Consider the following 26020-nt stretch of genomic DNA (forward strand, 5'->3'; position numbering starts at 1 on the left):
AATGGGGCGAGTTAAAGGTCACAAGGCAATGTGTGATATGTTTTAAGGTAGCCAACTACCATGACGAGGTACTTTGTGACGTGATACCAGTGCAAGCTTGTCACTTTTTGTTAGGAAGGCCTTGGCAATACGATAGGTCGACCAAACATGATGGAAGGTCCAATCGGTATACACTTGAGAAGGATGGCCGCAAGATCGCTCTTCATCCATTATTGCCTTCCCAAGTGAATGAATTACACCAAAAGATGCGAGAATTGAGGGAAAAGGGAAAGAGGGCCGAGAGTGAGGGGAAAAGAGGGGAACCCGAGAGTGAGGGAGTAGGGGAAACCGAGGGGCTCCTAATTTCTAAGGGGCAAGGAAGTGTGGTAATGATGGCTAGGAGGAAAGAATTATTTGTGGATCATGACAAGGACACTCCGATGCTCCTCTTGGCTCATTGTTTTAATACTAATGCCACTAACATTTTCATTTCTCCTCCTATTTCTCATGTTTTGTAGGATTACGAGGATGTCTTCCCAAAGGAATTACCACAAGGATTGCCCCCACTTCGGGGAATTGAACACCAAATAGATTTTGTGCCGGGTTCACAATTGCCCAACAAACCGGCTTATAGGAGCAACCCTATAGATACCAAGGAATTGCAACGCCAAGTTGAGGAACTCCTCAACAAAGGGTATATCAAGGAGAGTATGAGCCCTTGTGCGGTCCCGGTGCTACTAGTTCCCAAGAAAGATGGGACTTGGCGTATGTGTGTTGATTGCCGAGCCATCAACAAGATAACGGTAAAATATCATCACCCTATTCCTAGGTTAGATAATATGCTTGATGAATTGAGTGGTTCGTGTTTGTTTTCTAAAATTGATTTGAGGAGTAGCTATCACCAAATTCGTATGCAACCGGGTGATGAATGGAAAACCACCTTCAAGACCAAATTCGGTCTCTATGAATGGATGGTTATGCCATTCAGCCTAACAAACGCTCCAAGTACTTTCATGAGGCTAATGAATCATGTGATGAAGCCATTTATCGAAAAGTTTGTTGTTGTTTACTTTGATGATGTGTTGGTGTATAGTAAGTCCTTAGATGAGCATGTAAAGCATTTACAATGTGTGTTTGATGTCCTCCAAAAGGAGAAGTTATATGCTAATCTAGAAAAGTGTTCTTTTGGTGTCCATGAGGTTGTATTTCTTGGATTTGTGGTGAGCTCAAGAGGGGTCGAAGTGGATGAATCTAAGATTGACGCCATTAAAAATTGGCCGACTCCCAAAACCGTAGGTGAAGTGAGAAGCTTTCACGGGTTGGCTAGTTTTTATAGACGTTTTGTCAAAGGATTTAGCACCATTGCCCCCCCCGACCGAAGTGATTAAAAAAGACCGGCCCTTCAAGTGGGGAGATGAACAAGCTAAGGCCTTCGAGGACTTGAAAGCTATGCTCATCTCGGCCCCTTTGCTACAATTGCTGAATTTTTACAAGACTTTTGAGGTCAAATGTGATGCTAGCAAAGTCGGCATAGGCACGGTTTTAATGCAAGAATTGAAGGCTATTGCCTACTTTAGCGAAAAGCTCAAAGGAGCAACTCTAAACTACTCTACGTACGATTTAGAGTTTTATGTCTTGATTAGAGCCTTGGCCACTTGGCAACATTATTTGTGGCCTAAAGATTCGTGATCCAAACGAATCATGAATCTTTGAAGCATCTACGGAAACAAGACAAGCTTAACCGGCAGCATGCCAAATGGATTGAATTTCTTGAAACTTTCCCTTATGTTATTCAATACAAGAAGGGTAAAGACAATGTGGTTGCCGATGCTTTGTCCCGAACACATGTGCTTGAGTCTACTTTGTCGTCTAAGTTGATGGGGTTTGAAAGCCTCAAGTCTTTATATCTCGAGGACCCTCACTTCGCTCCTATCTATAGGGAAAGTGAAGAGTTGGATAGGGATAGGTGGGTTACGGATAGGGGTTCCCATCTCTATACCAAATTTGATGGATACTTGTTTAAAGATAAACGATTGTGTGTTCTCTCAAGTTCGTGGAGAGAATTATTTGTGAGGGAAGCACACAATGGCGGTCTAATGGGCCATTTTGGGGTCGAGAAGACCCTCGGAATTTTGGAAGAACAATTTTATTGGCCTAGAATGCACAAGGATGTGGCCCGGATTTGCGGCCAATGTGTTGAGTGCAAAGGAGCCAAGTCACGGCTCCAACCTCACGGGTTGTACACCCCATTGTCCACCCCTTTGCGTCCTTGGCTTGACATAGCAATGGACTTCGTGTTGGGATTGCCGAGGACTAGAAGGGGGCAGGATAGTATTTTTGTCGTGGTGGATCGGTTTTCCAAGATGGCTCACTTTATTCCTTGTTCTAAATGTGATGATGCACCTAGTGTAGCCTCTTTGTTTATTGATAATGTTGTAAAACTTCATGGTGTTCTGAGGACCATAGTGATTGATAGAGATTCTAAATTCCTGAGCCACTTTTGGAAGTCCATGTGGGGTAGACTCGGTACTAAGTTGTTTTCGACTTTATGCCACCCACAAACCGATGGCCAAACAGAAGTAGTAAATAGAACCTTAGGGTCTATGTTACTGTCCATAGTTAAAGGAAAAATGACTTCGTGGGAGGAGCACTTACCGTTGATTGAGTTTGCTTATAATCGTGTTATACACTCGAGCACGGGGATGACACCCTTTGAGTGTGCATACGGCATCAACCCCCTCACCTCTTTGGATTCAACCCCTTTTCCAAGTGATCTTGTGATGAGCTTAGATGGAAGCAAACGGGCTGAGGCTATGAAGAAGCTACATGAGAAGGTGAGGTTGCGGTTGGAGAAGTAAAACCAAGAAGTTGCGAGGTGAGCCAGCAAAGGAAGAAGAAAGCTCATTCTTGAGCCGGGAGATTGGGTGCGGGTGCACCTAAGGAAGGATAAATTCCCATCTCAAAGGAATGCTAAGTTGATGCCACGGGGTGATGGCCCGTTCCAAGTATTAGAAAGGATCAACGACAATGCCTACAAGATTGATCTACCCCCGGAATATCAAGTACACAACACTTTCAACGTGTGTGATCTCTCTCAGGTGGAAATGGTGGAGGATGGCAATGATTCGAATTTGAGGACAAATTTCCTTCAAGATGAAGAGGATGATACGGGAATTCCTAGCTTGAGACCTTTCACACGAAGTCAAGCACGTGAGTTGCAACGACTCCAAGCCTTGTTCACATTCTTAACCATCATTCTTGAACTGGGAGATTGGGTGTGGGTGCACCTAAGGAAGGATAGATTCCCGTCTCTAAGGAATTCTAAGTTGATGCCACGGGGTGATGGCCCGTTCCAAGTATTAGAAAGGATCAACGACAATGCCTACAAGATTGATCTACCCCCGGAATATCAAGTGCACAACACTTTCAACGTGCGTGATCTCTCTCAGGTGGAAACGGTAGAGGATGGCAATGATCCGAATTTGAGGACAAATTCCCTTCAAGATGGAGAGGATGATACGGGAATTCCTAGCTTGAGACCTTTCACACGAAGCCAAGCACGTGAGTTGCAACGACTCCAATCCTTGTTCACATTCTTGACCATGTGTGAGGCTCTTGTGAGCCCATCTAAGGGCCTATATTTAATAAAATGTGAAGAGACCCACCAAGACATCCCAAACCCACCCACTTAAATGCCAAGGGTATTTTAGTCTTTGTCCCTCCTTTTTAAGTGACTATATAAGCCATGTAATAGGGCTAGTCCTGCTTTAGTTCATTCCTATTATTCAAGAAACAAAAGACTTGTAAATTTTTTACTTCTCTTTCTCATTTTGAGAGGCCAAAATCGAATTCTCACTGGTAGAGTGATACTAGTGTTGTATCTTGGCTAGAAACTAGGTTCTTGGGGTTCTTTGAGTTCCTCTTGGTCCAAGTAAGAACTTGGTATTGATATTTATTAGTCTTAGGGTCCTTTCTCTTGTTAGGGTTCTTAGATTAATGAATATTTGCTTGTCAAGTTTCTATCTCTTTCTTTGTAAATCTTGTTAACATTGTGTTGTTGAATATAAAAGTCTAGTGAAGCCGTGTGGGGCTCTTTCGATTCACTAGCAATATTGTCTTTGTTATTCTTGTTGTTAAACTCACTTTTCTAGCTCAAACAAGTGTTGCTAGCCTTGTGAAGCCGTGTGTGGCTATTTCGATTCACTAGCACTTTGTTGTTCATGTTGTTGTTCTTGTGTTGGTTGGAATCTCTTGATACACACTTAGTATTGTATCATAATGTGCTCCAAGCTAACCGTGCTCATATCACACACCTACACTTGCGTCGTGTCGACACGGATGTTGCACCAAAAGTGAAGAGTTCAAGGAACTTAGGTCTCTCTCCCTTGACACCATGTTATATTTATGTAATACCTTTCATCAATGCAATCAAGCTTTTATCGTCTTTTTTATTCCTCAATTGCTTTTGATGTTGTTTTTCCCGGACGACAATGATAGTCTAGTCTAGCGTATGGAGGGAACCCATTTGGCGGATAGTAACTACAAAGACACCAGTTGCTTATCCTTAGGTCGCCCTTCCAAGAAGTCTCAGGGAGGCGCCACATAATAGATTGGAAGTTGCAAATATTAAGCTCATAAAAATAAGAATAGAGAAATTGTTGAAATTGGGATTTCAATTTCTCCAATATCAGGGGACTTGATCATCTTCCGAGGATGTAGGTTGAAAAGTTACGCATTTGACCTTGATACTTGTTATTTGATTCTGAAGTTAAGTTTGATATTGTCAGTTACTATTACAAGAAAGAATGTCATCTTCAATAAAATACATAAAAATGAGTCATGTACCAACACTACTGATTCAATAATACTTGAACGATGGTTGGTTTTCTGAAAATGGTAATGTCACTTGAACGATTGTTAGGTTGTTAGATAAACATGTTTTCGTTGATCCATAAGCAATGATATTATCACTTATTGTTTTAAAAAGATGAACACTCAATTTTTATATTTGTATAATGTGTTTCAATGTTTCCTCATTTAATTCAAATACATAGAGAGCCCATATTTCACTCTGATTGGTTTAGTCTGTTCTTTTGTTCTACTTAGGCTGTCCAAGACATGAAAAATATTGAGTGGGAGGAAAATTAGGGGCTCCTTGCCAGGCTTTTCCTCACCTACATTTTGAGTTTTCTTTTTAGCTGGAGTATTACTTTAAGCGGTATGGAATAAGGATATTTATGTATTAGTTCGTTTTTTATGGTTGCTTTTCTTTTATTTATATTCCTTCTGCTACATATGTACATATAATCATAGTTTGGCATTAAAGTTGTGTACGGAGGTCGGAGCTTATATTCCTTGTACTGGTAGATGCATGTTAAATTGGTGGGATCCCGTTGTGCTGGCTAATGGATGTATGAGCTCCTTTATGAGGATTTCCATTAGTATTGATGATTTTAGTTGCTTCAAGCTTGTATTTTAACTCTTTGAATGATTTGATAAGCAATAGCATTGATATTCTGATGTTGTTCTTTTTGTTATGCGGACCATGATCAACTACTTCTGGAACAAGGAACTGTTATTCTCTTACTGTTGCTTCCTTAGCTTCGATTGTCGTATTATTTATTGTTACCACCGTTCTCTTCATTTTGATATGCTTTGCGTGAGTTGAGGGTTTATCAGAAACAATTTCTCTATCTTCACAAGGTAGGGGTAAGACTGCATACACACCACCCTTGCCAGACCCCGCTGGTGGGATTACACCGGGTATGTTATTGTTGTTTGTTGGTTTAGTTATTACTGTATGTTATCTTGTGGTTACTGCCCTTGTGGAATTCCAAACCTTGAAACAACTGCATTTTAATCTTGAATCTAACATTCTCTCTCTATATATAAATATTTATTTTAGGCCAAACACATCGCTAGGCCCTCTTGGCACAAACTTTTCACTTTGCCACCTAAAGTGAATGTTGTTCATTTTAAGCACCTAAACCAGCCACCATGTCATTTTAGCACCTTTTGCATCAGCTTGTAAAAGTCTCTTGCGCGTGGGTTGCAATCGCTTCCTACATGGATTAAACGGCCAATTGATTTGTGCCAACTCATTTTAAATCACCACGTCATTATATACACCCACTTCTTTTTTTAAAAAAAATAAAGACCAAAACACATGACAAACTGTCCAATGAATTAATGACACGTGATTTTTTTCCCAAATAATTACAAAAAAAGTACCCACCACAACGTTTTCCCTACGCAACCACTGTCTTCTTCTAGCTTAAACTCCATTAATGGAGGTTGAATTTTCCAAGGATGACAAGCATGTCTCCTCATTCTCTAAGGATGATAGATCCGCATTAATAGCTTTATGAATTTCAGACATATGACTAAAAAAATATGGAGAAGGGGGCCACTATTCAATTAGAAAATTAATTAACAGAAGAAAACATAGGTTGGGTGCTTGGAAGTACATTTTTAGACAAATTTTTATTTTCACGTACATAAATATTTAGACAATTTTTGTTCTTCACTCTTAAGAATAAATAGTTAGAAGTGATATGGAAAAAACATTCAAATAAATTATTCTCTAAGAGATAGACAGGTTTGGGATTACCGTTAAATGAGTTTGAGCTTGAAAAAATGGTGGAAGATAGTAGGATGAAAAAAATAGGGAAGAAGAAGATAAAATTAAATTAAAAATTGGCTAAAATAAGGATGTCACGCGTCAAAAATGTTGCTATGTCAGCGAAAGATGCCAAAATGACATAATTGGTGGCTGGTTTAGATGCTTAAAATGAACAACGTCCACTTTAGATGTCAAAGTGAAAGTTCGTGTCAAGTTGAAGCTGAAGAGCCTGTCGATGTGTTTGACCTTTATTTTAAAATATTTAATGATAATCCATGCATGTTATTTGGTTTTGTTATTGTTGTGTGTTTACTCAATGTCTCTGCTAATGAATGACGATAATTGATTTTTTTCAGGAGTGAACAATTCTTTTAAAGTTAATCCTAGAATCTATACAGATGGAAACAATTTTGGATGATTTTGCGTCCTTGGTGTTAAACAACACGGAACTCGATCGTGTTACTGAAATTGCTAATGAAGTGGCTGACCGACTTTGCTGGACAGATTATTCAAAAATATTATTCTAGTCGTGTGAGATTTGAATTCAGGGAGAAGAACGGTGATGTTCCAGTTACATACAATGGCTTCCCTGATCACCAGTGCTTTCCCTTCCCACTCCATTTATTGTGAGGCGACCAACCCGGCACAATCGTGACAATGGTCTTCTTCAATCTTTGTAGGGAAATACATGTGCTTTTGGAATACTAGTTGCTTTAGGCTATAATGGAAGATTAATACTCAGTTGCATTTATCAGCCAATTTTGAAATGCAGATGGATGGGCATTAAGGGGAGAAACACCACTGTTAACAGCCAATAAGTGTCCGCAATGGATTGTAATGACATGTCAAAAGTTTGTGTCCGTCTCAAGGCCCAAGGAACGAAACTACAATGATAATGCGAAGCGCACATATGATTGCATCTCATCATAAGTGGCTAAAAGGTTCTTTGGTGGTATTTTATTTTTCTTACAGCAACTTAATAGAATTACAATTGCCTCAGAAGAACCAAGCTTTAACATTGCTGTATCAATTCGTTTCTGAACTATATGAGGAGTTTGTAGACGCATAAACTACAAAGTAGCAGTAATAAATAAGGGATGTTCCTGTTGCTTCTCTTGTTGCTTTATGTTATCTGCCACATGAGCAATTACTCCAGCTCCTGCATTGTGGAACCATTCACTCTTTACATGGATATTGTTATGAGCGAAGAACGGCCAAAATGCTGAGTGAAAGCTAGCATCAACTTTCTTCCAACTGAACTGCTGTAAGCCTCGCATCATTTCCTCTTCCATAATTTCATGGTATTCCAATGTGGTCTGCATGCAGGGTGCATTTTGGGCTGCCTCCTTTGCTTTGGCTGCCTTGGGAGGGAAATGGGGACCTTCAGATGGAACACCCGGACAGTACTCCATATCCACAACATGCTTGTAGCCATCCAAAGACCGCCGAGGAGGCTTGAAAAGTTCTGTCTCCCTTCTTATAGAGGATGTACGCCAACCAACTATATGGTCGTAAGAGACATTAGCATAGAGAACACGACATTTGAAAGCACCGAGGGCTGATAGAAATTTACCATCATCAAAGTCGGATGCCATTCTAAGTAGAAGAGGTGGTTTGTTTGGCTTGCCATCGGTAAGGAAGAGCTGACTACCAGTGTGACCAGCCAAAAAGGGAGCAATTGGTGCTGCAAGTTTCTCTAAGATGGAAGTCCGAATAGAAATGGAAGCTGTTTTTTCCCTCTGACACCTAGATGTGGTGTTGCCAAGGTGATCAAATTGATTGGTTGCAGCCCAGCAATTAATCCCTTCTTGTTCGAGGAAACTGGAGCAGCCATCACATCATTACTATAAAGAAGAGCAAGAGCATATCTTGAGATCAATCCACCAAGAGAATGAGCTAAAAAGGAAATCTTTTTAAGGTGTGGTCTCGCTTCTTTACAACTAGCATGACTTCATTTGCTAGCCTTTTTCCAGCTTCTTCAATCCCGGTGAAGGTTTTAGTGAAAGTGTAACATGAACTAGCATAGATCACAAAGTTCTTCCCAACTGCTTTTTTAGCTCTGCATACGTCCAATCACTTGGGCTTGCCAAGATGCCATGAACAAGAACAGGAAGATGTTCAGGCTTATCCTCCATGTCCATTGGTGACAAAACACACAGGCATGAAAGCTTCGGTTTCTCCATCAAATATTAATTCCAGAAAAGCTGAGAAAATTCCAATTTAAGCCTAGGATGTGGTCAAAGTTGGCCGATGGAGATGAGTAAGGAAAAGACGAAGATGCATTCAAAGATAAAGAAGGATTAAAATGGGGAATAATGGTGAAAAGTTGGAGCCAATGACGCCATATAAAATATATAGAAAGGGCCGAGTTTGTGATTTGCCCGTCAAAATAGCTGGCGTGGTTTGTTATGTCAGCATTCCTCCCCCCTCCCCCTCCCCCGATTCTTTTCTTTATATTACACTATTAATTATCCATTTATCCTCCATGCCCATGCCCTGGCCTATCCTATCATCAAATATGGATATTTTAAAGAATGGATCCGCCATTATTGGGAGATTTCTGCTCCCTTCTTTTGTCTTGGGCAGCTGACAGCTGACGTTTACTTCCAATTATTTTATTCTCTAGCTTATTAAGATGTGCGTAATCAATCTATATATGCATGTACTAAAAAACACTGATTTTACTAATATATACAAGCGGCTTAAAGCAGGTAGGAGGCGGTTGATCTGCTAGTTTAGCCAAAGGACAATCTTGTCATTTCACATACCCTTCTAAGGACATTTTCGTCCTTCCACAACAATCTCAACCACCACAAAAATCTCCTTGAAAATTCACCATTCTATGAGCTTGTTTAACAAGCATTATCTCAATCAGGAGAAGAATATGATGAACATGGGGAGAAGGAATGTTTCAAAAGAGATAATCCAAATCCTAATAGCCCTTTCACCGAAGAGTTGGTCAAAACTTTCAGCATTGATCGTTATCCTGTGAGAATGCAGTGCGATGATGCCACAGATGTAGTAGGTGTGTTCGTGGTTAAGTCAGCCATGGAAAAGTCTTTTGATGCCTTTAGAAAAATACTTCGAGAATAAAAATTGGGTGCTTATTTCAAGGACAGCTGCTTTGGGCAATATCTGATAAAAAATGCAAAATTTCTTGATCTCTTCAACCCTCGAAAGATGCAGTAAGTATAATTATAATTGAGCTTTTATTTTGATTAATGATTTTTTGAATGATCTAATCATCATTCTAATATATGTAATGGTTTATGTTAGATTGTACATACGTCGCTTGTTCCGACCAATTGAGAGTTGAAGATGCCCTTTTTTCTTACTTTACGATCTATGCAAACTTTATTGGACCCTAAGGTCATTGACAAAACAAAAATAAAATTGTTTGGAGCAACAACCATCACAAAAAAAATAATTTTGGAGGGTGGACTTGTTGTTATTGATGGTCTTAGTGGTAATGGAGCTGTTGTTGGTGGTAGTGGTGCTGCTGTTGGTGCTAATGTTGCTCCTCTTATAGTTTTTAAAACAAACCATTGTGAATATGATCATACTAGTTATACATATTTTGCCTCTCCTAGCGAATATTCTGCATGCAAATGTCAAGACTGCAAGACAAAACATAATGTAGTGATTAATGCTATCAATGCATTTACTGCTTTTGTAAAGAAATTGACATCTAAGAGGGGAGTCATTCCATCAAAGAGGATTTTATATCCATACACTCCATTAGAGATTAAGGCTAAGAAGAGAAGGAAAGTAATTTCCAAGGCATTATCAAGCATCCAAAAAAGTGAAATTACAACTCCTCTGTCCATGTGTTGCACTATTGAGCAATGTACAGGGGCCACAGTAGAGCAGCACGAGCTGAAGAAGGTGAATATATATTGTCGATTCCAACTAATAAACAGACACATATCTCTTTCAGCAGATGACACATCTGCTGAAAATTATCAAACAAATATATACATCTGTTGAAACGTTGACTAACCTATTGCATCAGATATAGTATTTGTTGCAACATATGTCTCGTCTGTTTTAGCAAATCAAAAAACTCTACGTACCATTTTTATTTGTACCAACAGATGACTTATTTGCTGCAATGGATGTGTCATCTGTTGGGACAAATTAAATCAAGACTTTCTACCATTTTAGTTTTTCCAAACAGATGAGTCATATGTTGCAATAGATGGTTCATCCATTGGAAATTATCATATAAGTCTTCCTCATGTTATAATTTGTCCCAACAGTTGATCCATTAGTTGCAACAAAAATATAATCTGTTTGGGATAATTTAAAACAAAAGGAAGACTTTTTTTATTTGCTAAAACAGATGAGTTATCCTTTTCCCCTTTTTTTGTATCTGTGATTAACATTGACCAATGCTGGTTTTTCAAGTGGATGTCACTGTAGAAGCTACTATTGAATAACATTGATAATATGCTACTCTTTTTATGGAAATACGGAGAAACGAAAGCGCAGAAACCATACACAAGTGACATTAAAGATTCATGACGACCGGAGCCAAATTTCATAGCACCGGATGAAGAACAACTTGTCCATACTGAGTAGATATTTATAGCTTGAGTCCGTCAAAGTAATAACCTTACCCCTCCTTAGGACTTATTGGTATCAAAACTTAAATTGTTGATTTATTTGTTGAGTACTCATAACAATTTTTTTACATTTCATTTGTTTGTGGATTTATTTCATGTAATATTTGAAGGCTTCAATTTATTTTATTTTGTCTATGAATTTTATTTTATCCTTAGACTTGAACTTATTAATTGAAATGGAATACTAGATTCAAATATTGCAATAAATAAGGTATTTGTTGCAACAAATGACATATCTATTGGAAAATATCAAATAAATTTTGACATATGTTGCAATATGTAGGTAATCTGTTGGAAATTATCAAACAGGTCTTTCCACTGTTGCAACAGATAAACTTAGATAGAAACATCGACATAATACAACAGATGATCAATCTATTACAACAGATAAACTATCTGTCAGAACAGGTAAAATATCTGTTACAACATATGGACAATCTGTTGCATTATAAAAAATTCAACTTTCATTAGACATAAAAAATTGTCACTACATGTAAAGTGAAGTGACTTGAAATAAAAAAGGCGAAACCCATCGATAGGCACCTAAAGTTGCGTCAATCTTTCACTTGGCAGTTCACATGTAATTCACGCAGCCAAGGCTCGTTGAACCCCTATTTTTTCTGACTTGACGTCTGATTTGGCTCTCTATGATTATTTTTCCCTTTTATATATTCATCTTCTTCCTAAAATTTAACCCTAAATTCCTAAATCTTCTTCTTCATCATCTTTTTTTCTCTATCCAAATTCTTCAAATTATTTATATTTGTTTTTTTCGTATATTTTTTTCATTTTTTCCAACTGAGCTTGAAAATGTCGAGCTCATCTTCCACTATTTTTTGTGATAAAGATTTTTGATATTGTAAGTGTGGTCATAAAGCTCTATTGAAGACTTTTTGTACTCAACAAAATCCAGGCCGTAGGTTTTTTACTTGTAAGATTTCAAAGGTAATATATTTTTTATTTTATTAGTTGATTAATTATTGACTTGTAATTATATTGTAATTGTGGTTTTGTTTTTATAAAAGTTGGGTGGATGTGATTACTTTGATTGGTATGAAGAACGACACCCTTCACAATCAAATCGTGTAATCTGAGGTTTATTGAAGAAAGTCAAAACTTTTGAAGAGAAATAAAATCGATCAAGAAGATACTACATTGTTGACATTATTGCTACTGGTTTGGTATTGTTGGCACATGGATATTCAAGCCTAATTGCTAAAATTTTCATAGTGGTGTATTTGTATTTGCTACTACTTTGGTGTTCTTGAGCACATGGATATTCAAGCGTAATTGTTGTAAAATTTTAAAAAATTACCACTACATGTAAAGTTACGTATGTAAAGTGAAGTGCCGAAATAAAAAATTGTTATTTCATGGGCTCTTCTTTATACACAGGCTCCAACGTCCAATTAGTACGCCATAAGCCCAAACCTCTTGCGTGTTTGCCACAGCGTTGTTGCACAGAAAAGTCATTGTCTTGGCCCATTTTGTGCCAGCCAGTAAACATTCGATATATGTAAGCACGCGCGACCCGCACGCAACACCAAATTTATTTTTTGGAAGGTCCATGTCTTTGTTTCGACTTTCAAAATCCCATGGTTTCTTCATCAACACTTCTGCTAACAAATGATCCATCAGTTTACTCTGCCTCAACAAGATGGGGAACAACTCCAACAGTGGCTACATGTGGCTAAAAAAGCATCCTCGTCCAAGGCAGGTAAGTTGCAGTCATAAACCTTGATCTTTTCCTCCTCGAGTAGCATCTCAAAAGCCCGATAACGAATGCCGTCCACGTTCATGACTCTAAGAATCCTCTTTGCCCCAGTACAGATCTTGCTGCATGAATTTGGCTTCTTGCATCTAACATCTTTTATCATTTCTTCACTTCATTAGAACCCAGAAACTAACGAATCAAATTCAGTGCCACCGAGAGTTGACGTTAGCTTACTGAGATCATCGCACGTATCCTTCAAATTCTTGTAGAAGTCGAGGTCCATTATCCTATAGGCAGCATCATAAGTCTCTGGGTACGCTAATTGCCTACCCCTCATAAGATAGAGAATTTGTTCAACAGACTGTGATATAAGAAGTCAATTTTTAAATAGGTTAGTAATTGTAAAGAAGGAAAATATAGTGGAAAGATGCAATGGATGGTCCATCTATTGCAGAGGGTTCTCTGAATTTGTTTACAGATTACCTATCTAACATAACTTATGCAAGAAATGGGTAATATATTGCAATAAAACCATCACAAGTTGCGTTCCAGAATACACAGCTACTGCAACTGATGACATATTTGTTGTGTAGCTTATTCTTCATAGAGTAGATTAGAAGGCTAGATTGGGTAAAGTAAACTTACCTTGTCCATATACTGTGTACGCATATCCGTCATGCTCTTGAAGTCTTGGGCTGAAAAGGTATGAATGGGGTAATCTTGTGCACTTTGCTTGACATTCTTAGCCCATTTTAGATCCCTCTTCTCTTTGGCGCCAAGTTCTACGTATATGTCCACCTTCTTCAATGTCCCTTGAACTTTAACAACTTTTGGAGAGGGAGGAGTTGCAATTTTTTTGGATTTCTAATTGGAGAGTACTTGGCTAATTGCTCTTTTCTTCTTCCTAATCGCCACTGTAGGAGTGTATAGCTTCTTCACCTTCTTGGATGGTATGACACTCTTCTTGGATTTTAATCCTCAACAACTTTAGCGATAGCCTTTACTTTTTCAAAGAGTTTATCCTGGTTGTCCTTACACTCTTCGCTTTTACAATAAGAACATGAGGGTGAAGAGGGGTGAGAAGAACCGGTGTAAGGGTAAGAGGGACCTGTGAATGGGATATTTTCAAACATATTTATTTTTTGTTGAGCATTAATATGCTCATCATCACGACAAGTAGTAACATCAGTATGCCTTCCACCAAAATCAACAACTCCACCAGCAATACCCCAAGAAGAAGCACCCGGATCTGTTGTAGTTGCTTGGTCATGAAAAGCCTCAACATTAGGATCACCTTGCCTAACTACTCTTTTTATAGCTGTTAGTCCAACCATTTTTTTTATTAAATCCACCATTGGGTCTGCTATTGTATCAATAAGACCGAGAGTAATAAAAAGAGCTATCCCCAACTCCTGCTTAGTAGACACGATCCATGGATGGACAACCTATAAAAAAAGACAACTATATTTAAATCATATAATAATTTCCAGTTAGTTGGGTACATGTTAACACAGACAACTTATGTAACATATGATCTTTCTATTGCAACAACTGATCTATTTATCTCAACAAATTAACAATATGTTGCATTAGATTACCCATCTGTTGCATAATTTACAGTAGATGGGTAATATGTTGAGTTGGGTTCAGAGAACAAAAGCAATAGATGGGTAATCTGATGCAAAATATGAATCGTCTGTTGTAACAGATTACCCATCTTTTGTATAAGTTGCAGTGGACGGGTAATCTGTTGCAATAGATAACCCATCTGTCGCAACAGATGGCACATCTATTTCAATATCTTTCTTTGACTCAAATTATTTTACTCGAAAGAAGATGTACTGCATCATCCAGAGGGTTAAAGAAATCAACCTCCTTAATTCTTATGTTGCTCTTTGCAGCCAACCACCTAAGGATCCTTGGACGAGAAACCTCATCTAAATAATCCTTGACTTACTTTTGGAGGTGAGGAATGACTTCAAATACCCAAGACTTAGAAATGCAAACAGGAGGAAAGAAAATAATTATTCAATATAAATTAATGGATGAGTAAACAAATATTTATTAAATTTACCATGAAAGCCTAAAGAAATCCGTATAGTGTGATCATCTTTGGGGATAGCTTTGTCAGTAAATATTTGACAGTCAAGTAGTAGTTGTCATATCCCCAGGGATAATTTTTAAATTTCTTAAAATCCCCAGCAAGCTTCAACAAATCATTTTCTATGACTTTGTAGATGTCTCTTGCTAATATAACGAAATGGAAAAACCAAACTAAGCACAATTGCTCCTTGGACTTCTTTGATATGGTTTTACCCTTGAAATGTTCTATCAACTTATTGGATTTGTACCCACGTCCAGCAATGTACAACAACCCATCTATTTTTTCTTGCATTTGTTGGTTTTAGTTGGTGGTCGTTGGGACAATGCCTTTCTTCTATTTGATGGGCTATTCCCAATCTAGATTTTTTATCAAGGTTGACACTGGTAACCCAAGTATTTTCAGGGCAATACAAATACCAATTCGAACCTTGAACACAAAGATTTAGAGTCCCCCAATATTTCTAATTAGAACTGGTAGGATGGGGATTTACAATCCTTTGGTCTGCTAATCCCAATTGGAACCTCGAACATGAGAATTTTTAGTCCCCGTTAACAGTGGTGGTTTGGTTGTCCTGCTTTCCTTGGACCTTTTACGTGGCGTTTCATTGGTGAGAGTTTCTTCTGGATGATTGCATCTCCAGCCCATCACTTTGGCAAACTCTTTCAAGCCAAAACAAACTAACATGCCACAGTAGTTGATCCAAATTTTATCCATCTTTTTTACCCTTCTTCGAGTCATTATCATTCCCCACATACTTGATCCTGCGCTTGAGAAGACTATATACCATGTTTTTTGAAAATAGGCAGTGTGGTCCTCAGGCAGCTCAAGAAAGTGTCCAAAGTAGCTCTTCTTAAAAAGTCCGTCTATGTTTTCATTCGTCATAGTTTTCCTAAATTTATAAAAAGGTTTCCCCAACTGATATTTAAGTACAAGATCACTAGTTAGTTCTGCAGGGTCATCTATTGGCATCGCAACTTGAAACCTGTTAATACTAATAGTTTTGACAGGCTCATACTGGGAGTACAATCTTAATTCATGCCCCATTGGTGATGCATTATTTCATGTTAATGATCATCTTCTTTCGCACTATTTACTTTCTCCTCTTTTTGTTTATCTTCTTCTTCTTCCTCCGCATTTTCATTTTCCTCATCATTGTCTACATACCCTTGTCCATCTCCCTCAATGGCATTTTTATATCTTTCCTCAACTTCACTATTTCCTAGCTAAGATTATTCAGGAAACTCCTCCAAATCCCTCTATACTGTAGCCTTTTTTGTTAGGTGGTCAGAAGCTGATCCATTTTCACTTTCTTTTCTATTGGGAGACATGTTATACCTACAAACAATAGAAAAACAAAAATTACATTACAATTGATGTATGTATAAATTTTAAAAAATATATCACAAACACCACCAATACCGACACCACTACCAACCACCACCAACCAATGCCACCAACACTACTACCAATAGCCACCATAAAAACACCACTAGTGATTCCACCACGACCACCAACACCATCACCAACAGGCACCACCACTAATGCCATGACAGTAAATGGAATACTGCGATAAATACTAGGGTTTTCTCTGGTTCTTCTTATGATTTTACCATTAAAACTCAAAATTGTAAACCCATTCTTGAAGATAATACATCTAAAAGTCTTGTTTTTTATCATTAACTTAAAAGCCCTAATTTGTAGAAAAAAGAACAAATATAGAAATCTTAACGAATTCTGTTACCTAGGAAGACAGAGAAAATGATAGATACAAGTAAGAATAAAGTCAAAAATAACATCTTTGTGGACGGAAATGGGAAGAAAATTAATCTGTTGTGAAGAGTTGAGCAATTTGATGAGTAGTTGTTGTCTGTATTATTGAGAGAGAATAAAGAATGAGAACTCAATATTTGAAATGATGAAATATTTTTCCTGCAAATGGATAATTTGAATGGGTTAATTTGTATTTTGGAAAAGAATGACAAGTTTTGAAAATATTAATTTGGTCAGAATTAATCTTAATTATTATTTTAAATGTTAAAAGATACACGTAATTTTTAACCATCTCAACAGAATAAAATGTATTAAGTTCAACTCGAACACTGATGAATTTTAGGTATTAGCTTGAGAATGATTTAATAAGAATTGTTTTAACTCAGAGTGATCGATCGATGACTCAGGTTGGGAGGAACACAATACAAATATCATGCAATTGACAAAGACTCAATTAAAGTTGTAGTTGACCCTATGAAATCACCCCTAATTCTAGCTAACTAAATTTAGGTATTAGCTTGATAATAAGGTAATAAGAATCGTTTAAACTCAGAGTGATGATCGATGACTCAAGATGGGAGAAATGCAATACCAATATCATGTAATTTCCAAAGACTCAATTGATGTTGTAGTTGACCCCATGAACTCACCCATAGTTCTAGATAAATAAATTTAGGTATTAACCAAATAATGAGGTAATAAGAATCGTTTCAACTTAGAGTGATTGATCGATGACTCAGGTCGGGAGGAATGCAGTACCAACATCATACAATTGCCAAAGACTTAATTAAAGTTATAGTTGACCCCATGAACTCACCCGTAGTTCTACATAAATCAATTTAGGTATTAGCTTGATAATGAGGTAATAAGAATCATTTTAACTAGAAGCGATCGATCGATGACTCAGGTCGGGAGGAACGCAATACCAACATCATGCAATTGTCAAAGACTCAATTGAAGTTGTAGTTGACCCCATGAACTCACACCTAGTTCTATATAAATCAATTTAGTATTAGATTGATAATAAGTTAATAAGAATCGTTTCAACTCAGAGTGATCGATCGACGACTCAGGTCGGGAGAAACGCAATACCAATATTATGCAATTGTCAATGACTCAAGTAAAGTTGTAGTTGACCCCATGAACTCACCCTTAGTTTTAGCTAAATTAATTTAGGTATTAGCTTAATAATTAAATAAGTTAATAATAATCGTTTCAACTCGTAGTGATCAATCGATGACTCAGGTCGGGAGAAACGCAATACCAACATCATGTAATTGCGAAAGACTCAATTAAAGTTGTAGTTGACCCTATGAACTCATAGATAGTTCTAGCTAAATAAATTTAGGTATTAGCTTGATAACGAGATAATAAGAATCATTTCAACTTGGAGTGATCGATCGATGACTCAGGTCGGGAGGAACGCAATACCAACATTATGTAATTGCCAAAGACTCAATTGAAGTTGTAGTTAACCCCATGAACTCACCCGTAGTTCTAAATAAATTAATTTAAGTATTATATTGATAATGAGGTAATAAGAATCATTTCACCTCAGAGTGATCGATCGATGACTCAGGTTGGAAGGAACACAATACCTATATCATGCACTTATCAAGGACTCAATTGAAGTTGTAGTTGACCCCATGAACTCACACCTAGTTCTATCTAAATCAATTTATTATTATCTTGATAATTAGTTAATAATAATCGTTTTAACTCAGAGTAATCGATCAATGACTTAGGCTGGGAGGAACACAATACCAATATTATGCAATTTCCAAAGACTCAATTGAAGCTATAGTTGACCCCATGAACTCACCCTTAGTTCTAGCTAAATTAATTTAGGTATTATCTTGATGATTAATTAAGTTAATAAGAATCATTTCAACTCAGAGTAATCGATCGATGACTCAGGTCGGGAGGAACGCAATACCAACATCATGTAATTGCCAAAGACTCAATTAAAGTTGTAGTCGACCCCATGAACTCAACCCTAGTAATAGCTACATCAATTTAGGTATTAGATTTATAATGAGTTAATAATAATTGTTTCAACTTGGAGTGATCGATCGATGACTCAAGTCAGATGAAACACAATACCGACATCACACAATTTCCAAAGACTTAATTGAAGCTGTCGTTGACCCTATGAACTCACCCCTAGTTCTAGATAAATCAATTTAGGTATTACCGTGATAATTAATTAAGTTAATAAGAATTATTTCAACTCAGAGTGATCGATCGACAACTCAGGTCTGTAGAAACGCAATATCAATATCATGTAATTGCCAAAGACTCAATTGAAGTTATAGTTGACCCTCTGAACTCACACCTAGTTCTAGCTAAATAAATTTAGGTATTACCTTGATAATGAGTTAATAAGAATTATTTCAATTCAGAGTGATCGATTGACGATTCAAGTCGGGAGGAATGTAATACCAACATCATGCAATTGCAAAGACTCAATTGAAGTTGTAGTTGACCCTATCAACTCATCCTTACTTGTGGATAAATTAATTGAAGTTGTAGTTGAACATATGAACTCAATTGAAAATGTATAAAAACAAATGTCCAACCTATTGCAACAGATGACTTATCTGTTAGAATTTATCAAATTGATTAAGTCATCTATTGCAATATATTAACTACCTATTGTAGATTATCAAATAGGTGTTTCCATATGTTGCGACATATGACTTATCTATTGAAATTTATCAAACAGATTAAGTCATCTGTTGCAACAAATTAACTATTTATTATAAATTATCAAATAGGTGTTGCCATCTATTGGGATAAATGACTGAGCTGTTGGAAATTTCAAACAGAAATTATCATTTGTTGCAATAGATGACTGAGCCGTTGAAAATTTTCAAACAAAAATTATCATCTGTTGCACCAGATCACGTATATGTTTTAAGATCTTTTTTCTTATTTTAAAGCAATTTCCTGTCCGAGATAAAAAAACATAAAATACTAAGGCGGTAAAAATATTACTTGGATAACTCAAAAAACTCCTCTTTGAGTAGTCTTATCTTATCTTTTCAATGTGGCCGTCTCCTCGTGCCCCTCAAAAATTATTAATGAATATTCAAAACCCATCTCTAGAATTCTCTCTCCTTTAGTCATAAATTAACTCAACTCATCTCTCTTCTTTATTTAGATTCAGAGCTCTCTTATATCTTTTTTAGGGTAGTCACCAACCACCTCTTTTTTTCCTCTCTTTTCTTTTCTCTTTTGCATGAGGATCCTTTCGGATCTTAACTGACCCCCCAATATCTTTGCTCGACTGAAATGGGTGTTCTGATCCCTTTACTTTTTTGACATTACAGGTATGATTCATTATTGTTCTTTCCTTTGCGTCTTCATTTTTGTATGTTACTTAAATTAGATATTTACATCTGTTGTTATTATTGATTTACCCATTACCAGTTATCTATTTATTGAGAAATAGGTGTTGGTATTGTTGGAACATATGGTGTTTGTGTTGTTGATGGTGTTGGAACATATGATGTTGTTTATTTGTTGTTGGTGTTGTTGGTTGTTTTGCAACATTTTTCTTAACTGTTACAACTGATGAATCAACTGTTGGAACAGACGAAGAAACTGTTTGAAAAATTCAAACCAGTAGCAAGGCTGGTTTCATTTATTCCAACAGATGACCCATCTGTTGCAACATGCCATCCATCTATTGCCACAGATGCGTCACCTGTTGTAATGGATGACTCAATTATTAAACAGATGGAGAATTTGTTTCATCAGATGGGTCATCTATTGATCCATTCAATTTTGTGTTACCATTTTGTAATATTTTTTTTGTTCTTCTCTTATTTGACATCAATATTTTCTCTTATTTGCAGATAAAAGGAAGTGAAACTGGATAAACTTTTGCCCAACCAGCATTAAAGACTAGAGTAAATATAGGTTCATAGGAATAAACTACTTGCAGATGGAACCACTTCATATGTGGGAAGTATGTATTACTGATCAACCTATCATGAAAACACACATGCAGTACACTGATTTTATGAATGTTGGTTCTTTACCTATTAGGCGTTAATCTTTCAAATAAGATATGACATTTTACAGTTAAGATTGTTCAGTTCAAACTGGTAAGGCTGAGGGACCAAGTAGGTGGTTTCGATACCTTATTACGGTTTAATAAATATTTTGCTAATATTTATGTGTTAATTTTTGAAAAGGGTTCAAGTTTTTGGTGGCAGTGTAAACATTCAAATAGTGATTGGACTGATTTTAAGGGTTCAATGGACTTTAGAAAGGCTTTCGAGGCCTCACACTGCTGCAAATAAAAATAGATATGAATATAGTTATTGCTCTGGTCCAAATTTATATGGATGGATTGCTCGAGGAGACTATTATACATTAGAAGGTGATTGGAAAAATACTCGTGTGAGAAGAGGGAGGTGGAGAAAATCATATATCAACTCAGACCTTATTTAAGAAGAAACACAGAGTAGGGAGAAAAGTGTAGCAAAACTGGCTAATGAAATTGACATGAAAAATGAAAAAATTGAATGAGCTGCAAATATGAAAGTGTATCCAAATATGAAAATCCATCAGTCCATTTTGAAAAGAAAAATATTAAAGTAGACTAGAGCTGTGCACTTTATTAGGGGACTGCAACTAGCTAGCGTGGCCTAAATGAAGACCCACAAAATGTAGGACCAGAGCTCTAAGGTTGTAGCTTTGCGAGTACCGATGGTGGTAAGATTGTCGGTCAGGATTGAAACCTGAACCAATAACTCCTGAAGTAAAAATAAGGGATCAAGCCAAGGTAGCGATTTCTAAAGTTAAACTTGTATCCTAGGCCTTTCGCTTGTGGTTCTAGTCAGGTCAAAGGCAGTGGAAACAACAAGGCATGAGATTTCTGCCCAACTTCAGACCTTTTTGTTTCTACTACCATTGACATGATCAAAATCACAAATAGAAGGCATGGGATGCAAGTTAGACTTCATAAATTGACGCCTTGGCTTCCCTTATTTTTACTTCTAGGGTTGGTGGTTTAGGTTTTATTCGTGACTGAAAATCTTACTAATCCTCTGTGCTTGACAATTTGTTTCCTTAGTGTTCTGATCCTGCTCTTTTTGGGTATTCATTGAGACCACGCTCGCTAGTCGCAGTCCCTAGAAAAGTGTCCCTAGCTCTAGTTCTCTTTAGCATTTTTTTTCAAGAATGACTGATGGATTTTAATATTTGGATACACTTTCACATTTGCAGCTCATTTAGTTTTTTCGTCTTTCAAGTCAATTTCACTGGCCAAATTTGATGAAAGTTCCTTACTTGCTTCCCTGTGTTTCCTCTTAAATAAGGTTTGAGATAATATATGGTCTTCTCCACCTCCACTTTCCCGTACAGGTATTCTCCCAAGCATCTTCTGTTATATAATAGTCTCCTTGAGTAACCCATCCATATAAATTTGGACCAAGGAAATTTTTATTGGTTTTCCATTCTTGTTTGCTGCAGTACGAGGCTTCGGACCTTTCAAAATTCCATTGCACTATTAAAATTGTTCCAATTACTATTGGATATTTACACTACCACTAAAAACTTGAACCCTTCTCCAAACTTGACATATAAACATGAGCAAAACTATCATTAAATTGTAACAGGATATCGATACCACCATCTTGGAACCCTTCAGCCTTATCAGTTTGCACCTACCAAACTAAAATATAAAATGCAGGATCTTATTTGAAGGATCAATGTTTAACCGATAAAAAACTGCATTCACGAGATCATTGCACTTTTTGTGTGTCTGTCACGACAGCCTAATAAGAAATACATAAGTTTCATACATGAAAGTGGATTCATTCATCTGCACACACCTTATTCTTACTACCCCATCAATGTCAGATAATGTTTATTCATTTGCACGTATGTGATGACTATTAAAAAGAGGTGAATAGTCATGACCTTTTGTCTAACATAATTAAAACAACCGATGAATCAAATTCCTCATATGTTGCAACTGATGAATCAGCTGTTAGAAGAAATCAAAATATCTCCTCCAACAGATGGTCCATTTGTTGCAACAGATAATCCATATTTCATAACAAATGTCTTATCTATTGCACATACAGACCATCTGTTGCATCAGATGGTAAATCTGTTGAGACAATGGGTTATCTACTGTGACAGATGGATGATCTATTACAACAGCTCAATAATAATGGTTATTATTAAGTATCAAACTATTTTTAAAAGATGAGAAGTTTGAATGTAAAATAAAAATTTGTGATTTCTCACGAAAAATAAAAAGGCAGCAGTTTGAATGTAATTAATACAATGGAGCCGAACAGTCGTACCTTTTTGCCTAACATATTCAGATTCAATCCTCTATAAATGGATCCCTCTTTAATCTTCACACTACTCCACTTTTATTTATTTCTTGCATTTTTCTTTTCATATTACATCTTCAACCACTTCTATTCAAAGAGGCATATTCCTTTCTCGTTGAGGTAAGTTTTTTTCTTTGTAATTTACCAGTTGGTAGTATACGTTGTATTAAGTTTAGACTCTTTTCTTTAATCCTGTGTTTACACTTTTTGTTAATTCATGCGTGTTTTAGGTATGTCTGATCTTGTTTGGGACATTGTTATTCTGCGCGACACTGTGCGGGAACTTTAGAGGCAGGTTAACGACCTGCAGAGAGAGTTGGTCACTATGAGAGCAAGAATATTCAGAGAGATGCAGAGGTTGATGAGGGCCCTGTTACTGTCGGTTGATTGGCCGGTTAGCAATAATAATGATGATGATGATAATAATAATAATAATAATTAGAATGTGTTTTATCTTTTAGAATATGTATTTTAATTTTTCTGTATCGGATCAATACCTAATGCATTTTATTTTTCATTTAATGAAAAATTTATTTTTAGTCGACTTTGGATTTTTAATTCTTATTCAATTTTCATTCTGTCTATTTCTTCTTCTACACATACATGTTAACATGTCGATGGTTGGAGGTAAGGAGAAATTTCGAATCCAGTAGCAATAGCAATTTTGTCTTTTGAGTTCTTTCAATAGATGAACCATGTTTTGGAATAGATTGGTCATCCGCTGGGTTTTTGTTAACAGATTATCCATCTGTCGTGACAGATTTGTTATCTATTGGAGAAAAATATTCCAGTTTGATAAACTGTATTATGTTCTTTCAGCTAATATCTATCTGTTGCAACAGATGGGTAATCTGTTGAAAATAATTTTGTGGTCTACTATATTTAGTTTATGTTTTGCCTCTTTTTATTAAAGCACAAGGTATTAAAAAATATATTTTATATATAATAAATGATATAATTTACGTTCACAACAATGAGTTAAATATATAAAAATCCACAACAAACAACAACATAAGTTTTTGCAATTACAATGATCATGGTGGATTACAATCCAGGCATGTAGTTCTTTTGTGGCCAGCGCTCTTACATACGGAGCACTTATTTCTTTTGATGAAAATGATTCTACGACTCCATACCTCTTCTTATATGGCCTTCTTCCTTGTTTGAAGTGCTTGGGTCATTGTATAGAGGAGGTATTAATCTCTATAAAACCTCTGTAGGAACAACCCAAGATTCTTTGGGAGGCACCGAAGTAATATGTCCACTATATGTCATTGTATATGTTTCCACCGAATAATATGGAATGGAGTACTCATAAATTTTAGTTCCATGTTTTGCACCGTATTGATCTTGAAGCGCTGCGATAGCATGTGGACACGGTATTTTGTCCAAGTCAAAAACTCTGCACGAACAAGATCTTGTTTGAAGATCGACCGTGACAACATCACCATGACCGTTGATACTGAACTTGTAATCTGCTATTTGATGAGACAATAACCTATTACCCAGACTGATGTTCATTGATATTATTTTTCTACTTCTAGAACAAATGGGATTCCTGCATCCTTGAACTCCACACACCTTTCATGAAAAATTGACCATACTTCTTGTTTATTTTTCAGACAGAGCCTTGATGGGAATTTTGGTTTCATCACCAAACAATGAATTCACCGATTCAGCTATGTTTGATGTCATAATATTGTACCGATACAAAAGAATCACTTAGTACGACATCATACAAAACTTGTAACTCAAACAAGATATTAAATTCATAAGAATGTACCTATTTGCCAGACAGAATGTCCGACTCCATCTCTAGAAACTGACACATACGAGATGTTTTTCTGCCTTAGGATGCATATTTACTATTTGATTGAAATGGTCTAAAAATTCCTCTCTACTATATGCTTTAGCTGCTCTATAAAAAAGGGTCACGACCCTTTCGTTATGAAAGTTGTTCCAAATGTTCTCTCCAAGATGTCTGGTGCAATAACCAAAGTAAGCTGAAGTGAAGAAAATTGAACCCATCTTTGGAATACTTGGATACCTATCCGAAACAAAATACAACTCTTTGGTGAAGAGGCATCAAATTCCTTGTCCGTTACACAAAAAGGGACAGGAAAGATGTGATTCTCTGCATCCTGCACCACCACCGCTAGTAGAACTCCATAATACCTGCTCCCCAAAAAGGTATCGTCGACTGCTATGCCTTTTCTCAAATATCGAGAACCTTAAATCCAAGCATCACAGGATACAAAAAAGTACTTGAACCTTCTGTTTTCATCAACATGCAATATTGTTTTGCTTTTGGGATTTGTGGACTCAAGCATGTAACGGTAGGCATCGAGGAGTGCATACCCATGCTCGTGTGTCCCCCTAACCAAGTCCTTGGAAATCCCCATGATTATATATATCTTCTAATAACTAACCAGGACACCCAATTCCATAAAGAGTTGATTGGCCATAACCCTTGTAGAAGATCCTTTGCCATCGGAGAATCTATTCTTGAAATATTCACCAAGGACCTTTACTGTGGAGTGAGAATTTTGGCTCGAGATGTGATTCGAACCATACGCGTGATACTTTTCATGTTTATGAATGATGAATCTATCAGAACTTAAGTACTTCACCACTCTGAACCACCACTTGCAGTTTGGATTAGCACATTTGTAGCAAAAGACTTTGCTCGAATTAATCACCTTCATTATTTCAAAATATTTTTTCATGCAAGAAATAAACAAAGTAGTAGATAGTTCTTTCTTGTCCTTGAATGAAATTCCATTGAAAAGCCAGTCCCGTTGTTTTGACAATTTCCAAACTGTGTCGATCGAGAAGAACGACCCACCA

At 36.8% G+C, this 26020-nt stretch overlaps 1 pseudogene; it reads right to left on the reverse strand.

Moving 5' to 3' along the window:
• Positions 1-7671: 7671 nt before the first annotated feature.
• Positions 7672-8742, reverse strand: LOC107867974 (annotated as a pseudogene).
• Positions 8743-26020: the final 17278 nt, after the last annotated feature.

Source organism: Capsicum annuum, chromosome 4, assembly GCF_002878395.1.
Source record: "Capsicum annuum cultivar UCD-10X-F1 chromosome 4, UCD10Xv1.1, whole genome shotgun sequence".
Taxonomy (NCBI): domain Eukaryota; kingdom Viridiplantae; phylum Streptophyta; class Magnoliopsida; order Solanales; family Solanaceae; genus Capsicum; species Capsicum annuum.